The following is an 18,983-nucleotide window of genomic DNA, read 5'->3' on the forward strand; positions in this document are numbered from 1 at the left end:
TTCGCTCATATCTCTTTATTACATCTCTTGATTCCATCTCTATTCCTTACTCTGTTCATGAAGTTTTATCTCATTCTAGGTGGCATGATGCAATGATTTAGGAGATGACTACTTTGGATGATAATGGTACTTGGGATTTAGTCTCACATCTAGCAGGAAAGAAGGCTATTGGATGTAAATGGGTGTTTGCTATAAAGGCCAATCCTGACGGAATAATGGCTCGATTGAATGCTCGTCTTGTTGCCAAAGTTTATGCCCAAATCTATGGGACTTATTATTCTGATACATTTCTTCTGTTGCTAAATTAACTTCCATTTGACTATTTCTGTCCATGGCTGCTACCCACAATTGGCCTTTACATCAACTTGATATTAAGAATGTTTTTCTGCATGCTGATCTTCAGGAGGAAGTTTACATGGAGAAACCACCTGGGTTTATTGCTCAGGGGAGAGTGATAAGGTGTGTCGCCTTAAAAAATCTTTGTATGGACTGAAACAAAGTCCTTGTGCATGGTTCAGTAAGTTTAGTCAAGCATTTGAATGTTTTGATATGAAAAAAAGTACTTTTGATCATTCTATATTCTATCAACGATCTGACAATGACATTACTTTACTTGTTGTGTATGTTGATAATATTGAAAATGATATATCAGGTATATTTTCCCTTAAGTCTTTCCTTAAGAGTCAATTTCATAATAAAGATTTAGGACAATTGAAAGATTTATTGGGAATTGAAGTAATGAGAAGCAAGAAAGGTGTTTATCTATCACAATGGAAATATGTACTTTATTTGTTGTTTGAAACTGGAAAAGTAGGAGTCAAAGCATATAGTACTTCTTTTGTTTTTAGAATAGATATTATTATAACCATATAGTACTTCGATGATATCAAATTTGTAACTTGCTAGAGAAGAGGAATTATTTAAAGAGATATAGAAGATTAGTTGGAAGGTTGAACTATTTAATAATAACACAACCAGATATTGCTTATTCTGTGAGCATTGTGATATTGCTTATTCTGTGAGCATTGTGAGTCAATTTATATCTTCTCCTGCAGTGGATCGTTATTTGCAATAGAACAAATTTTATGTTATCTAAAAGTTGCATATGGATATGGGATCTTATATAAGGATCATGATCATACAAGGGTTGAATGTTTTTCAAATGCTTATTGGATTAGATCTCGAGAGGATAGGAGATCGACCTCTAGATATTGTGTTTTTGTAGGAGGAAACCTAGTGTCATGGAAAAGAAACAAAATGTAGTTTCTCATTCGAGTGCTAAGTCAGAATATAGAACTATGACACAATCTGTGAGTGAAAATAGTATGAATACACCAACTTTTATCTAAGATGGGTTTCAGTGTTACCGTGCTAGCTAAATTATGGTATGATAATTAAGTTGCATTTCACATTGCATCCATTCCAGTGTTTCATGAACAAACTAAACATATTGAAGTGGATTGTCACTCGAGAAAATACAAGAGAGATTTTAATATCTACAATATGTGAAGACCGAAGAACAATTGAAAGCTGTAAACGAAGCAAGAATAAGACATCTATGCAACACAAGCTAGGCATGATTGACGCTCCAGCTTGAGGGAGGAATGTTATAATATATATTTAAATTAATATGTATAGTCATCTTTTATCACAATTTTGTATATCCTAGATTAAGATTTCTCATTCATCTATATAATGTATCTTTTGCCAAATTAAATTATAAGATATTCATTCTCCAAAAGTACACATTACAATAATACTAGTAGTTTTCTCAACAAAATGGTAATAGAGGGGCCAAAGCACGAGCATTGGAAGACAAAAATTATACTGAACAGAAAGCGATGTTCATATTATCATATCAGGTTGGTGTAGAAGTTGCCTGCAAAGCAACTGATGGATGAGATACAGATACAAGCATTTACCTCTAACTCCATTTGGAGAAAGAGGCCTCAAAACAAGCTCGGTAGATAGCACTTCTCCCAAATAAATTTGGCAAGAAATTCATGGACATTGAATTATGAGAAACATTGTTGGAGTATCAAAGCTCCCAGGGAGGAAAACACAAAAATAATTAGAAGTCTTTGTTTCTCAATATGATGCCATGTAGTATCTTCCTCAAGCCACATCTTCATTTGTAACTCCCTTTTCGGATGCTTTTCAGCTGCAACATCACTGGGATGATCGAGCGGTTTAGGTAATTGTCGTCTTGAGAAATTGGTCGTCGAGGATTCTGTTCCCTTCATGCTGCAAATGATGAACCAAATAGATGGAGTCTAGACACGTAGATATCTGAACGAAGGAAAGACATTTTGTGGGAAGTGCTTACCCTTACCTCCAATCAACAAGAACAAACGAACGAAGCTCGCAGTTGGCAAACCTGCTTAGGAAAAAATGAATCTCCTTCAATGGGAAGAACAAAAAGATCAAATATCAAGCGTTAAAATCAAATCTAGAAGTTAACAAATACTCCTCTAAAATCTCCAGTTAGCATCAATAATGAAAATATTAAATGTCTGTGATGTTGTTTATCTAAATGTCTTCACTTTATCGAGCAATCTTACCTAATTTGTCCCTAGGCAGGAAAAATAAACTATTTTCTGTGCAGGTTTTGTATTCTCTAAGCCTCATTTGATAACCATTTGGTTTTTAGTTTTTGAAAATTAAACCTACAAAACACTCATTTCACCTATAAATTTCTTAGTTTGAAATTTGGCTCAGAATTCAACTCCTTTACTCAAGAAAGATGCAAAGAGAAAATAGGCTAAATTTTCAAAAACAAAAAGACCAAAAGGTTACCAACCAGAGCCTAAACCTTTAAGTTTAGGTCTATTTAGCCATTGAATTTTAAAAGTATCCATTCGTACCTGAACTTTCAATTTTGTGTCTAATTGAACTTTGACATACTCAAAAATCTTAAAATAATTGATCTATCAATACAAAATTAAAATTTATATCTAATAAGGCTCCTAAATTTTCCATAGTCCATAAATTGAAAAAAAAATGACAAATAGTCCAATGACATATTAGACACAAAAACCAAACTTTAAAGACTATTGGACACAAAATTGAAAGTTCAAATACCTATTCGATATTTTTCTAAAGTTTAGGGATTAAATAGACACAAAGCTAAAAGTTTAAGGACTAAAATTGTAATTTAACCTTTTTTCCCTCCACGAGCTTAAAACTATTGAAGTTCAGTATTCAGAGACAACAATCTTGGATCTATAATCGAAGTAATGCTTACTGTTTGCAGATTTCATCCTCTATAGAACGATGGCAGTCATTTCCAAATACACTCAATACATGAAATAAGAATCCACAGTGGCTGACAATTGCAATCTCCTTCTCCTTCCGGGTCCAGAGCCTGGCCGGAGTAAAGAACCAAAAGAGAGAGAAATGAAGAGGCTATCAAATATCAATCTGCTAAATTACCCAAAAGACATGAAGTGCAGAAACAGAGTAATCGTTTTTCTCAGAGATAATGCATGTAATATGATATACAATAACAATACATTCAAGCAAACCTATAGGACGCTGAAACAAGCGCCACAGAAGTTACTTGGGTCACAGCAGTTTTAACATCCAAATAATTTCACTACTCGAAAAAGATATTGCAACTATTTCATAATTTATTCAAGGAATCCAAAATTTAAGGTACTCATTGCTTTCGTCCCAAGGTGCAGTCGTGCAGATAACAGGGTGAAGCACTTGAACGCACAAGAGAACCTGTTATGGTCATTCCAATCCTCATGGCTTCCCCCTGGATAGAACAGGAACTTCATATGGTAACCCAGCGAAAGGGATAAGATATACCCCAAGCCCAAACAAAGGTACTAACAAGAATTTCAGCCTTAATCTAAGAGGGAATAGCTCATCAATCCTAAACCACTTTTTCTTAATTTTTTTTTAAAAAAAACACCCTTCGTTAGAGTAACTGCACAGAATTAATCTACATTACTAGAATCTGCCAAGGGAAAAATAAAGTTCATCGGTTTGAACCAGAAGCGCGAATTTATACAGACATAAACCAAAAATCTCATAACAACTATACGGAAGTATGATTAATCAATCTATTACACATCAATAGAATTGTGCAATTGCAATAAAAGATTCAAGAAGCTCAAAATATCCTAAGAAAATTTAGAAATTTATACCATAATTTGAAGAATGGAAAAAAAAATGGATACTGTGATATTCTTGACTAATAGAACATGGCAATTACGAGAAAATAAAATCTATATGACCTATAATGAACATTAATGTGTTAATTTGAAGAAATATTAATACCACAAAAGTAGAAATTCGAAGAAGAGAGAAGATGAAAAAGTATTCAATAATCATGTTTTCTATCTTTATAGAAAAAAAACAATTTCAGAAAATCCTTTCTTGTCAAGCAGCAATCCACTAAAAACCTCTTATGAAGTTCATCTAAAGAAGCTCATTCTCCCTTTTAAAAAGATGGTCATCGAGCGTAAACGATAGGTTGATGGGATCATTTGGAAGAGCAAAGGTGGTCACCCAAACGTGTTGAGAATAATCCCAAAAGGGTTGCACAAATTCAAACAGACATCTGATGGCAGCGAAAATGAAGTAGACATTTACCATTTAAGAAACATCAGTCCCCTATCTGCAACTTCGTTGTTGGACTGTCTTATATCTGACTTCCAAAGGATATCTTCATCGTGTTCAATCTAGAAAAAGCAAAGCAATTTTTCTTTACTAAAAGTAAGTACAATTCCAAAAATAGAGATGAAAAATAGTCATAAAGAAAGACAACATCATCCAACAACATGGACAAAAACAATGCAACTTGCCATTGAAAAATCAATTGCAGGGAAAAGAGCCCGAAACTCGCTGATGCTTCGCCTCTTGTCACAAGGATTAACTCCCTGTACAAAGAATATAATGATTTGTCATAATTCTTTCATTATGGAAAGACATCAACCTTTCATTGATAAAGGAAAAATAATCAGCCAACAAACAGGATCAAATTAAAAGAGCTCCTATCTAATAAAATAACTATAAAGTAATTACAAACATATTTTTAAGCACTCTCAAAGCCAAAAAATAAACATGCCAAGAAAAATGCAAGAAAATCCAATTTAATGATAGTAAAACAAAAAAATCTCGAATAGGATACTCATACAATTAAAATAATTATTATCCTTTCAATTTCATTATTAATTTACATCCCTCTCTAACTAAACATACAGCGTGAGATAATTTACAGAGCTTAACTATAGTAACGAGGCAAAATTAGTTAATCCATATCAAAGGAAATGCTTGATCAATTTGATATTTGCATGTAGGAAAATAATTCCAGATAATGCTTAATGTTCATTTGTTCATTCTTCACCTTACGTGCTTTTTTCTAATTATTGCCCAAATGTACGATTTATAGAGTTAAAGCCATGCATCAACTCCAAGAAGTTTCACTCAACATGAATGGAAAATGTGCAACCCAACAACAAAACATTCCATTTTGCATCAGAGAGATAACCATTATGGAACTCGTGAACATTTATTTAGAATACAATTCTATGTTTGACTACAGCAACGAAGTGACATAACTATCATTCAAAATGAAGATAAAGATAGATTTAGAGAAGTTGGAATTGAATTTGTAAAATATACCAAATGTTCCCGACAAAGTTCAACTGCCAAAAATGGCGGGCAATTCAAACTTGAAATTGCAGGGCAGTTGCTCTCTCCTGCATTCTCTACCATTAATGGAGGAACATTCATACCATCCGAGTAAACTTCACCACCAAATGCTCCAACCGCTGTTTGCATAGTCCTACGTGTAACCATGACAAATCTTTGATTAGTAGGAGGCAAAACATGAAATTTTAACATTTAAGATGAAAATATCCTCCACGGTGTAAAGAGACAACATCAATCATCCAGAGAAAGAAATAAGCATAACGAAAAAATTTATAAAATATACGGAAGATTCATGCTAGTTGACAACTTGGAATTTAAGAGGAGAAGAATTTCTAAACTCATTCTCTCAAAATATGCAAAACACATTTAAAAAACAGTCCTAAATTTTAACAAATATACAAAGAACTTTAAAAAAGAAAATTTGAGCCTGCCTTATAGCTGAACTACTCAATATAAATTTTTAGTTCAATGGAACAGACCTGAGTAAAGTATCATGTATTCAAAATAAGAACTCAAGGTTCTCAGTAAACAAATAAAAACACAAATAACATGAAGAAGGGAAAGGGAAAGGAAAAAAAAAATCTTTGGATATATCGTATCGATATCCAAAAAACTCATAAAGTGGTCAGGCCAATAATAATACTGATAACTGCAAGTCGTTGTATCAATCCAAATTTGCCTCATTTCAAAGTGGCAGAGGCTTGTTATGCTTTGGCTCAAAGTAATACATTGTGGAAATTGTTCAACCATTTCTCGTGAGTTAAATTTAACGAATAAAAAATTTTGATAGACAACTCTCATGCTGAAACTCAAACTCCAGAACCTTTAATCCAAAGATTTTACATGTAGGAAAGGTTCATCCACTCCATAACTTCGTTTTTAAGATGAGATACCTGAACAAGGGGGATGTGATGACTAACTCGATTCTCTTAGAAAGTCCACATGATCGTACATGTCTCCGCAGATTGCCAACCTGTTTCAATTCCCAGGAAGAGGGGGGAAAAGAGAGAAAAACTCATGAATTGTTTGGGATTCTGGAAAAAGGTAGAATAGAAAAAATAGGGCTTACCTGTTTCCATCCTAAAGAAGTAAGTTGAGCATCAAAACAATCAAAAGATGGGTATTTGTTCGCGCCCTTGTCCCCTGCCGCATTATGAAGTCCCTGGGCATGCCTCACCTGTAAATTTGATTGTAATAAGGTTCAAATACAACCAGTAAATTCAAAGCAATAAAAAATAATAATAATAACCATTGAACTCATTGCACATAGAAAGAATGCCAAAAGAAAAAAATATTTTGTTACATACCAGATGAATAGTTTTAGTACGGGGCGATGGATACAAACTTCGACCCGCTGTAGCGTCCATATCTGAAGATCGGAATAATTGCAAATAAACAAGTGAAAACAAAACAGCTAAGGACAAAAAACAAAGGGTTCTCCACCGTCGAAAACAAAAAAGCAATAGTAGAAGCTGACAATAACGAATAAATCCTTTCACACTATGAGCCAAAGCATAATACTGCTCGTTCAAGGCCTCCTTCCTTGAAAGGACAAATCATAATCGACCAGAACAATAACAATAACGAATAAATACTTTCACACAAAGAATCCCCAAACAATCTCAACATCTCAAGAACTATCAAACAATTTTCACAGTTTCAATGAATCGAACCTCGTCTGATCAATAAAACCGAAATAATCGATGAAGAAACGTCATAGAGATAATGTCGATTGAATCGAACCTCGTCTGATCAATAAAACCGAAATAATCGATGAAGAAACGTCATAGAGAGAATGTCGATTGCTGTACCTGAAAATCGGGAAAAAAGCAAACAAACAGAGGAGGAAAAAGGTCGCGATAAATAAGAAGGAAAGCTTAGAAATTGAGAAGTGAGCAGAGGAATTTTGTGTATCTGTATTTTTCATAATGAACGCACATATGGCCTTAGTAATTTTATACACAGTAAATCCTAAACGAGGAGAATAAAGGAATAATAAAAAATAGCTGTATCTTACAGATGGCAATTAGTAATTGGGCTAATTAAGATTTTATACAACCAACTAGTAACAGAAATTATTTTCTCCTGAATTGGGTGATGCACGGTCCTTTCTTTTCTCATTTTCTTTTATTATCTTGATTTGTTGTTGGGCCTGGGCTAGTCTCTTAACAGCGATGAGGCTGAGAGCCATGTTGTAATAGCAAATTGAAACTTTTCTAAAAAACGAGATAATGATACATAATAATATGTGTCGACGTTAGAGAGGAAACAGAAACAGAGTCGTTAATGGCCGGACGCGGAAAAGAGCGCGTGGATTGAGCCCTCCCAATGGAATCGAAACGAGAAAGGTTCTAAAATTGGTAGTGGAGTTTCCATAATAGCTTTGGAGTTTGACGAACGGACGCCATAGCATTGGCTACTACTGTTGTTCTGATACGTCCATGTGAAGAAGCGGATATTGAACCATTGGTCGACATTACACCACGCACTACGAGCCAATCGCCCTCACCAAACCTCCCGGAGTAGTTTGTAGTGGTGGTGGCGTCGTTGCTCATGTCCCTCCATTGATTGTTTTTTGAAATCCATTTTCATCATCTCTCAAGCTTATTAAGCAAGTATCGAAAATGAGAGTGGAAGACTGAATCGCTGTTGACACTTATTTGGGCTCTTGATTTTGTTTGGGCTTTTCTCCGAATAGAGTCCAATAGGCCCAACGCACGTATGAGGCATACTATTATTATTTAGGTTTCTAGTAACCTAAAGAAAATTCTATATTTCATCGTTGTTTTGAATTTTTTTCAAAGACGACTTTTAGGGTTAATTTTGAATAATTATATATTTTTCATTTATTTATATCTATTTTTTATATACTTTTTCATATTTTCGAAGCTACCTTAATGATGGGAAGAGAAAATGTATCTAATATAATTTTTCTCATTTTTCAATTGGAGAGAGAAAATATTTTTTTCCATTTTCCAATTTTAAAAAATGCATTTAATGAATTTTATTTTTTATTTGAGTTGGTTTTCACGTATAACTTATTGACTTTTTTGATGGATTAATAGTTATTTTAAATAATATTTTTTACGGATTCATGGTTATTTTAAATATACCTTAGAACATTTTGTTAGGTATTTGAAAGTATTATAAAAATATACTACCATTTATAGATTAGAGATTGATTTAATGTTTGACATAAATCATAGTATAAACCAATATATGAAATATATCACAATATATAAATCTTCATAAATTTCATTTACACCACAATATATATATTATAATACATGGAACCTAAATTAAAAAAAAAACCACTATCGTTTATATCGAATATACGAATACGTATACCACAGTATATATCAAATTTCCTACACAAGCTAAAAAAAGTATATATAAAAAATATGAAAAAATAAAATTAAAAGATGAATCGGGTTCATTGTTTGTCTGCTCTGAGTCCGCCATTGCCGTTCATTTACTTTGAGTCTGCCATCGCCATTCATTTGCTCAGAGTTCACCATCGTCGTTCATTTGCTCTAAGTTTTTCGTCACCGTTCATTTGCTCCAAATTCGTCATTGTCGTTCGTCTGCTCCAAGTCCACCATCGCCGTTCTTCGTCCCGTGCTCGCCCTATAGCCGGATCGCCCCACACCATCCATCTTTTGCCTATAACTCACATCGCCATAAGAGAAAAGAGAGTAAAGAGGAAGAAATGATCTTGACGCATGAGAGAGAATATATGCATGTGGGAGAGAGAATAGGATGTGCATGGAGAAGAGAGAGTAGTATATATATATAACGTACGTAAGGGCTAAATTGTAAAAATCCATTGATATTAGTGAAAATAGGGAGACTAATAGGTATTTTTTGTAAAAGAAAATGAAATGTTCAAGATATTAACGTAATATGAGTATGTTTTTAAGACCTTTTATGTAGAAATCCCTTATTATTATTATTAAACATTTCCATCCGATCGTATCAATTTAGATGAGTAAAGTATTGTAAATTTAATCCTCTACAAATTGCACTTTAAATTGTTTGAGAAAATTTTTATCAATCACAAATCATCACATCACTTCTAGATTAATAGTAAAATTATAAATCATTAAATTTGGGATAAATTGAAAGATGACATGTGTCCCACAATGAAATTGAAGGCAAAAATTGATATATTCATATGATATCTTGTTTTTTGTCACGATTTTTGGGTCAAAATAGCTAATTTGCTCTAATTTTGTAAGAATATTTGAGTCTAGTTCAATTAAGTAAAAATTAAATAGACTTAATTTGACTAAATGGTCAACCAAAAATCCAAACAATTGGGCTCAAGGGCATGCCTCTCGACAAACCATGGGCTTGAAGGCCAAGCCCATATGGCATTGGATACTCTATGAATAGATAAATTCTCCCTTATTTGCAATGTTAAAGAATTTAAGATTCCAAAGACCTAGGGAGAATTCTTTCAAAAATCACGGCTCCTAGAACTCATAAGTTTAACATTCAATAAAAGACTCAAGATACTAACATTCTTTCAATACTTCAGCTTTTAGAACATTCATGCACTCAATTTTTTCAAATCAAGTGTATGTATTCAAAAAATCAAATGATCATATACTAGATATCAAATTATATATGCATAAATCAACATAAACATAAGTTTTACTCTATAAAACACGTTTCTTAAAAAACTTTAAGTGGCAAAAACGGTAGGACTGGTATGGCAACCCTAGAGAGGGGAAAAATAGGTTTCTTAAAACTAATCAAAACATTTTCACTAGGTGGGCCAATTAAGTAAATTAATAAAACTTTTGCTGGAAAGTAATTTAAACAATAAATTCAATCCAAAATAATCAATAAATTAAAACTAATACTTTTAAGCATTATATTTAGTTCTAATAATAAGATTAGTAAAAGATACACAAATTGAAGAATTACCAATCAAAGTAAACAAATATGAATAAAAGAACAAATATTGCAATTAATTTCATGTAATAAACTATAATAATATAATGATTGCAAAATTAAAGTAGTATAGGGATAGAGAAATTAACACCAAAGATTTTTATAGCGTTCGGTCAAACTTGACTTACATCCACTTTTTCAAGCGCCTCTTGAGTTTATCACTCAAACTTAATCCTTTCTACGGCTTAGAGCTGAACTACCACAATGTTCTTTTTTCCATGAATAAGAACGAACATGATCCTTTCCACAGTTGAGGATCAAAGCGTTATAACCACTCTTTTTAGGGCAAGAGCAACCCTTACAATGAATTTGAAAATGAAGACATTATAGGAAAAACTCTCTAGAAGAGTGGATTTACAAAGTTAGTACTCAATAAGTCAATCCTTCCAACATAAAATATCTCTCTCAAGAAGAAGATGAAAAGAAGAAAATTGAAGCTTGGAGAGAGAGCAACAATAATGGCTTAATAAGTCATGGATGATTGAAAATAATAAAAATTGTTGTTGAAATTTGAAGAAGAAGAATGGTAAATAAGGAGGGAAAATAGTTGAAAACCACATTTAATTTGGGTTATTGGATCTTGAAAAGGAAATATCAATTGTGGAGATTTTAAACTACAAACAAAAAAATAATATAAAATTTGTTTTTTTGTAAAAACAACTAAAAAGCAAAAACTCATTCAAAACTAGCCGTTAGATACAAACATAAAATAATGTTAAATTTATTTTCCTTTTAAAATCATTTTTTTTTTTTAAAATCAATCCAAAATCTCAAAAGCCCACCATGTATATCTTTCATTTCTTAACTTGTTTCGATTATATCTTCTTCATTTAAGGTCCGATTTAGGTGATTCAAATTGCATTGGAAATGTTATCCCGAGCTCTACACAATGGACACTTCAAAATACTCAGATTGTTAATAAATAAAAACATGTTTGTTATCATCAAAACATTAATTAATTAACTAATTAAAATAGATTAATTTGAGATTAAGAGCCAAAAAGCTTACAAAAATATCCTTAAATAATATTCCTACTTTTACGTTTAATGAATGTTGACGTAAGACTTGTAAAGCTTGAGAGAACCAAATTTTATTTAATCCCTCTAAAATTTATAGTTTTTTTCAATGGTTCATTTTTGTATTGGTCTTTTCTTTTCTTTTTTGCATTAACTTTAGTTTATCGTAATTAATGAGTTTATGGTGATTCTCATGTCATTCTGTTTTAAATAGTAAAGATTAAATTGAGCGTTAAAAATTTCCATACTTGTTTATATTTATAGCAAAACTCGGTGAAATTAAAGGTAGGGACAAAAGTGAGCCTAACTTAGAGTTAATCTTTCGATCCTAAAGGTGAGAGATTCTAATTATCAATGTATATATTGGTAACTTAGATTTATGGATATACCGATGGATATTCAAAGAAAAATCATAGATATTACGGAAATTCATAAAAATGTTGTAAATGTTTTGGTGAAATATTAAAAGAAACTTGTTCAAATAATAAACTATGACTTTAAACATATAAATCTTAGAAGTCAAATGTCATTAATAATGACATAATTGATAATAGTGATGACAAAAAAATGATTATGAACTGAAAGTTTAATTCAAGAGTTTACAATGAATTTGTGGCTAGTTCACAATCAAGCATGACCATTGATTAACAATGATAAACTATTATCACAAGCTGAGATGTGAGTCTATTGAAATCTTCTCATTCTCTTCTAGAGTCTGCTTAAGTTGTGGAAGTATCTTATTGATAACTTCCATCATAATACCCAACAATCTCAAAGAATTTTGTGAATCTTAAGATTGTTTATCAAGATTTTCACGTGGAAGTCTATCATTCAATCCTTCCATTATGACCATCAACAAACTAGTTATTTTTTCTTGTCCTTGCTGCAGCTTTCTTCTGTCCTTCTAATCTTAGTTGCCCTTCAGCTCTGTTATAGAACCACCATTTATTCCACCAGTTGGCATGATGCTTCTAATGCTAGCACCATCCGAAGATGCAGCCATCATTTTTGAATTCCCACTGTGAGCCATACTAGGAGTCGGAATCATATGACTTGTTGCAGAAGAATAACCAACCACCTGATGATATTGCTGGTTCTGAATATTCAGGGGCATAGGCTTGATCATAGTATGCAGACGACTCTCCAGAGTATCCAGGTTCATATACTCATCCTGTGCGATATTATCATAACGGCAAAGTTTATTCACAACCGGAGTAATGAACTCCAACATTATTTAGAACCACAGTAAGTAAAAAGTTAAAAGTCCTTGTCCCGTAACCTTTTTTTTTAAAAAAAATTAAGCTTATATTCTTTCATTTTCTTACCATAGTTTTTGTTAATACAGAAAGGTGAAAATAACTTCAAAGAGTTACAAATCTGTTACATTCAAGCTACCTTTAAATACACCGTGTAACTAATTATAAAGTGTAAGAGAGAAAAATTGTACAGAGTGATCAAGAAAGCTTGAGACTTATCTTGTAAGATTCCCTAATAAAACTCCCATCAGCTTCTCCATGGACGTAGGCTATCTTTGGCCGAACCACGTAAACCATCGTGTTCATCTTCTTCCCGATCGTCTTGTTCTATCGTGTACCTTTGATTCACTGATCGTATAGCTTTTAGCCAACGATCGTTTACCTCGGCACCCCTATCATGTAGACGCTCATCATCTTGAATCCCATCGTCTAGATGATCTTCAGTAAAGCCTTCATCGTCTAGACGACTTTTCCCTTATCGTCTAGACGACTTCCAGCTTTACATCCCATCGCCCCTGCGATTTCCGGCAGCATCTCCCTTCGGTTCTCTCTTTTCTTTTCTCTCTATTTTCTCTGCAACAAATAAAAGAAAAGTTTAAACATTCGAGTTCTACAATCAACATTAGTGCCAAGTTCAAATCTCAACCATCAAAGTGTAAGATCGAGATCTCTCATCACACGGATTGTGCATTTAGCACATTGTTTTGTGTTTGTGTGAAAAAAAAAGGTGGTATCCGATATTCGTATAGGACCTAAGTTTTATCAAGCCCAAAGATCAAGTGTTTTTCCAGGCCATATTTCTCTTATCAAGCCCAGCAAGTGGTATCAGAGCCTGCAAGAAAGCTTCAAGATTAGTCAAGATTCAAAAGTAGCAAAATCTTGGAGCTTTTCAGTTGAAATTTGAAACAGATATGGTAGTAGCAAGGTATGACATTGAGAAATTTGATGGGAAAGGCGATTTTGGTTTGTGGAAAGCCAAAATCAAGGCTATCTTGGGACAACAAAGGGCTCATAAGGCCCTAGAGGATCCAGCCAAGCTGTTGAGCACTACAATAGAAGAAGTAAAAGAAAACATGGAGCTAATTGCTCATGGAACACTGGTTTTAAACTTGTCTGACAGTGTCCTAAGGCAAATGATTGATCAAGAGACAGCTTTTAAGATGTGAAGCAAATTGAATGAGCTATATGAGACTAAAACTCTGCCCAACAAACTTTTCCTAAGGGAAAGGTTCTTTACCTTTAAGATGAGTGCTTCTAAATCCTTAACAGAGAATCTAGATGATTTCAAGAGGATAACTACTGAATTCAAGACTCAAGGAGAAGAGATTGGGGTAGATAATGAAGCTTTTGTGCTTCTCAACTCATTGCCGAATTCCTATAAAGATGTGAAGGCTGCCCTAAAATATGGGAGAGATTCCCTAACTACTGACATCATAATTTCTGCTCTCAAAATCAGAGAAATGGAGCTTATTCCTAGCAAGGAAGACAAGTCTAGTGCTTATTTGTAAAGGGAAAGTCAAAATAGAACAATAAGGAAAAAAGGAACATAGAGCTCTAATGAAGAAGGGAAAGAAAAGTCCAAGGTCAGATGCAAGTATTGTAAAAAAAACTTGGACACTTAATCAAAGATTGCAGAACTTTGAAGTGGAAGAATGAGTAGAAAAACAAGCAATCACAACCACAACCAAAAGTCCAACCTAATCAGTCAGGTGAAGCCTCAGTTTGTGAGAACTCTTACTTCTATTCTTATGCTTTGGCTACTTCTAATTGTAAGACAGAAGAAGAAGCTAATAAGAACCTATATTGGGTTCTAGATTCAGGGTGTTCTTTCCACATGACACCCCATAAAGACTGGTTTAGTACCTACAGAGAGTTGGATGGAGGATCTGTCTACATGGGAAACAATAACTCATGTCTAGTGGTTAGGATTGGCTCAGTCTCACTAAAGCTAGAAGATGGAATAGTCAAGCTATTGAGGAATGTTAGACATGTGTCTAAGTTGAAGAGAAATCTAATTTCACTAGGCATACTTGACTCTATTGGCTGTGAATACAAATGCAAGGAAGGTTACTATGAAGTTTTGAAAAACAATAAGCCTATCCTTAGAGGGGTGAAGATTAAGGGGTGTATGTTGTTCAAGGAGTTCATAAAGTTCACTCAGCTTTGATTGTGACTCAGAAGCAGCCTACTGAAGAAGATCTATGGCACAAAAGACTTTCACATATTAGTGCCAAAGGTCTACAAGCTCTAGCCAACCAAGGAATTCTATCTAAGGGAGTTCATCAGAGCCTATTCTTTAGTGAACATTGTATGATAGGGAAGGCTACTAGGCAGAGTTTTGTGAAGGCTCAGCATACAACCAAGGCCATCCTTGACTATGTGCATTCGGACCTATGGGGTCCTTCACCTTTTCAGTCCTTAAGTGGAGCCAAGTATTTCTTAACCTTAGTTGATGACTATTCAAGAAAAAGTTGGATCTATTTCCTTAAATCTAAGGATTTAGTTTTTGAAAAGTTCAAAGAACGGAAGATCATGGTTGAAAAATTGTCTAACTGTCAAATTAACTGTCTAAGAACTGATAATGGGCTTGAGTACTGTGCAAAGGAGTTTAATGTTTTTTGTAGACAACATGGTATAACTAGACACAAGATAGTTAGGTATACACCTCAGCAAAATGGGGTGGCAGAGAGGTTGAACAGAACAACAATGGAGAGAGTAAGAAGCCTATTGTTTGATGCTATACTTCCTGAGAAGTTTTGGGTAGAGGCAGCCTCATACACTGTCTATACATTGAACAGATGCCCTCATGCATCTCTTAACCTTCTAACCCCTGAAGAAAGGTGGACCAAATAGCCTTCCAACCTGAATAACCTAAGGGTGTTTGGTTGCACTGGTTTTGTTCATTAGAGTAAAGGGAAATTAGCTACTAGAGCTGTGAAGTGTATGTTTTTGGGCTTCACAGAAGGTGTTAAGGGGTTTAGAATGTGGCACTCTACTGAGAAAAGATGCATCACCAACAGAGATGTTGTTTTCAGAGAAGATGAAATGTATGCAGAGATCTAATCCTAATGTTTCAGTACCTCAAGTGAATAATGATAAAATTGAGGTGGAGCAAGTTCTAATCCTTATTTCTGATCATTCAAGCTCTGAATCATTTTTTGATCAACTACCTCATCTAGAAGAAGAAAGTAGAAGATGCTACTATTGATCTCGAGCAAGAAGAACCAGATTTGAGAGGGTACAACCTAGCTAGAGATAGGCAGAGAAGAAACATTGTGCCACCTACAAGGTATGAAGACTACTTAGCTTTGAATGCTTATGATTTATCTAATGATTCAGAACCCTCAACCTGTGAAGAAGTAGTGAGTTTTTCTAAAGCTAAGATGTGGATAGAAGCTATGAATGAAGAGATTGATTCACTAGTGAGAAACAACACATGAGAGTTGACACCTTTGCCAAAGGGATGCAAGCCAATTGCATCCAAATGGGTGTACAAGTTGAAGGAGGGTTTCCCTAATGATCAAGGACCTAGATTTAAAGCTAGGCTAGTTGCTAAGGGTTTTATACAAAGGCCAGATGTTGATTTTAATGAGATTTTTTCTCCAGTGGTCAAGCAGACTTCTATCAGATTGTTGTTGTCTATTGTGGCTTAAAATAACCTAGAGCTAGAGTAACTAGATGTTAAAACAACTTTTCTACATGGCTTCTTAGAGGAAGTTATCTATATGAGCCAACCAAAGGGGTATGAGATCAAAGGGAAGGAAAACTGTGTATACCTACTTAAAAAGTCTATCTACAGCCTCAAACAGTCCCCTAGATGCTGGAACAGAAGGTTTAGTGATTTTTACGAAGAATGGTTTTTATAGAAGCTTCTATGACAGTTGTGTTTACATAAACACAGATTCATACACTCATCCTATCTACTTGTTACTATATGTGGATGACATGCTTTTATCAGGAGCAATTATGAAAGAACTGAATAAAGTAAAAGATTTACTCAAGTCAGAGTTTGAAATGAAAGACATGGGAAATGCAACAAGAATACTAGGCATTGGCATTATTAGAAACAGAAAAACTAGTATTCTAAGCATTGATCAGTCACAATATTGCAGTAAATTGTTAAAGAAGTATCAAATGACAGAGGCTAAAGTAGTAACTACTCCTATTGCTAACCATTTCAAACTCTCAGCAGAAAACTCACCCAGAGAATCAGATATTGAACATTAGCAGATAATGGCAACAGTCCTCTATTCCCAAGTTGTGGGAAGCTTAATGTATCTAATGGTATCTACAAGACCTGACATTGCTTATGCTACTAGCCTGGTGAGTAGATACATGGCTAATCCGGGTAAGAGGCACTGGGAGGAAACAAAGTGGATAATGAGGTATCTTAAGGGTACTTCTAATGCTAAACTAATATACCAACAACTTTCAGACAGTGAACCAGAGCTGATTGGGTATGTTGACTCAGATTATGCTGAAGATCTAGATAAGATGAGGTCATTATCAGGGTATATCTTCCTATATGGAAGGTGTGTCCTAAGCTGGAAGGCTACTTTACAATCAGTAGTAGCCCTTTCTACTACTAAAACAGAGTTTATTGCCCTTTCAGAGGCAGTAAAGGAAGGCCTATGGCTAAAGGGTCTCCTATGTGACTTCGGAATTAAACAGAATACAGTGAGGATATTTTGTGACAATCAGAGCACCATACATTTATCTAACCATCCTCAATACCATAACAGAAATAAACATGTTGATGTTAAATATCATTTCATTCGACAGCAGATAGAAGCAAAACAGATTGAAGTTCTGAAAGTACATAACCAGAGAATGCCTCCGACATGTTGACAAAGATAGTCATTCAGCTTAAACTTCAGAAATGCCTTGATATTATAGGGTTTAAGCTGAGGGACAAAGGTTAAAGAAGAAGATAGTCAGATCAGAGAAGCTGAAGAAACTTGAAGTTCATTTCAAGGTGGAGATTGTTAATACAGAAAGGTGAAAATAACTTCAAAGTAGTTACAAATCTGTTACATTCAAGCTACCTTTAAATACACTGTGTAACTAATTGTAAAGTGTAAGAGAGAAAAACTGTACAGAGTGATCAAGAAAACTTGAGACTTATCTTGTAGCAATCTTGTAAGATTCCCTAATAAAACTCCCATCAACTTCTCCGTGGAAGTAGGCTATCTTTGGCCAAACCACGTAAACCATCGTGTTCATCTTCTTCCCGATCGTCTTGTTCTATCGTGTACCTTTGATCCACTGATCGTGTAGCTTTTAGCCAACGATCGTTTACCTCGGTACCCTTATCGTGTAGACGCTCATCGTCTTGAACCACATCGTCTAGACGATCTTCAGTAAAGCCTTCATCGTCTAGACGACTTCCAACTTTACATCCCATCGCCCAAACGACTGAAGCCTTATTACCCCTATGATTTCCGGAAGCATCTCCCTCAAGTTCTCTCTTTTCTTTTCTCTCTATTTTCTCTGCAACAAAGAAAAGAAAAGTTTAGACATTCGAGTTCTACAATCAACATTAGTGTCAAGTTCTAATCTCAATCATTAAGGTCTAAGGTCGAGATCTCTCATCACATGGATTGTGCTTTTAGCACATTGTTTTGTGTTTGTGTGAAAAAGAAAGGTGGTATCCGGTATTCATATAGGGCCTGAGTTTTATCAAGCCCAAAGATCAAGTGCAGTCTATTTTTCCAGCCCATATTTCTCTTATCAAGCCCAACAGTTTTGAAGTACAAGAGTTAAATTCTTAACCAAAATTTAAAAACAAAAACTACCTTTTTTTTTTTTTTTTCAAATTTTGGCTTGATTTTTAAAAACATGGATAGAAAGTAGATAATAAGATAAGGTGGAAGGGGTGTCTGTAGGCATAATTTTTAAAAATTAAAAATAAAAAACCAAATAGTTTCAAATAGGGCTTAGCGTGCTTGTTTATCTGAGACTTCTAACAGATAAAACTAGAGAAGATGTGGTCTCTCCATTTCCTGCAATATTTTAGTGGTAATTTGTTTACCATAGGGGTGGGGGTGGGGGTGGAGACCTTTGTCAGAGAAGTTCTAAAAAGACCCTC

At 34.2% G+C, this 18,983-nt stretch overlaps 1 pseudogene; it reads right to left on the minus strand.

Annotated features, from left to right (window-relative positions):
• Window positions 1–1,808: 1,808 nt before the first annotated feature.
• LOC120087083 lies at window positions 1,809–8,198 on the minus strand (annotated as a pseudogene).
• Between the last annotated feature and the right edge of the window lie 10,785 nt (window positions 8,199–18,983).

This window comes from Benincasa hispida, chromosome 9, assembly GCF_009727055.1.
Source record: "Benincasa hispida cultivar B227 chromosome 9, ASM972705v1, whole genome shotgun sequence".
NCBI classification, from domain to species: domain Eukaryota; kingdom Viridiplantae; phylum Streptophyta; class Magnoliopsida; order Cucurbitales; family Cucurbitaceae; genus Benincasa; species Benincasa hispida.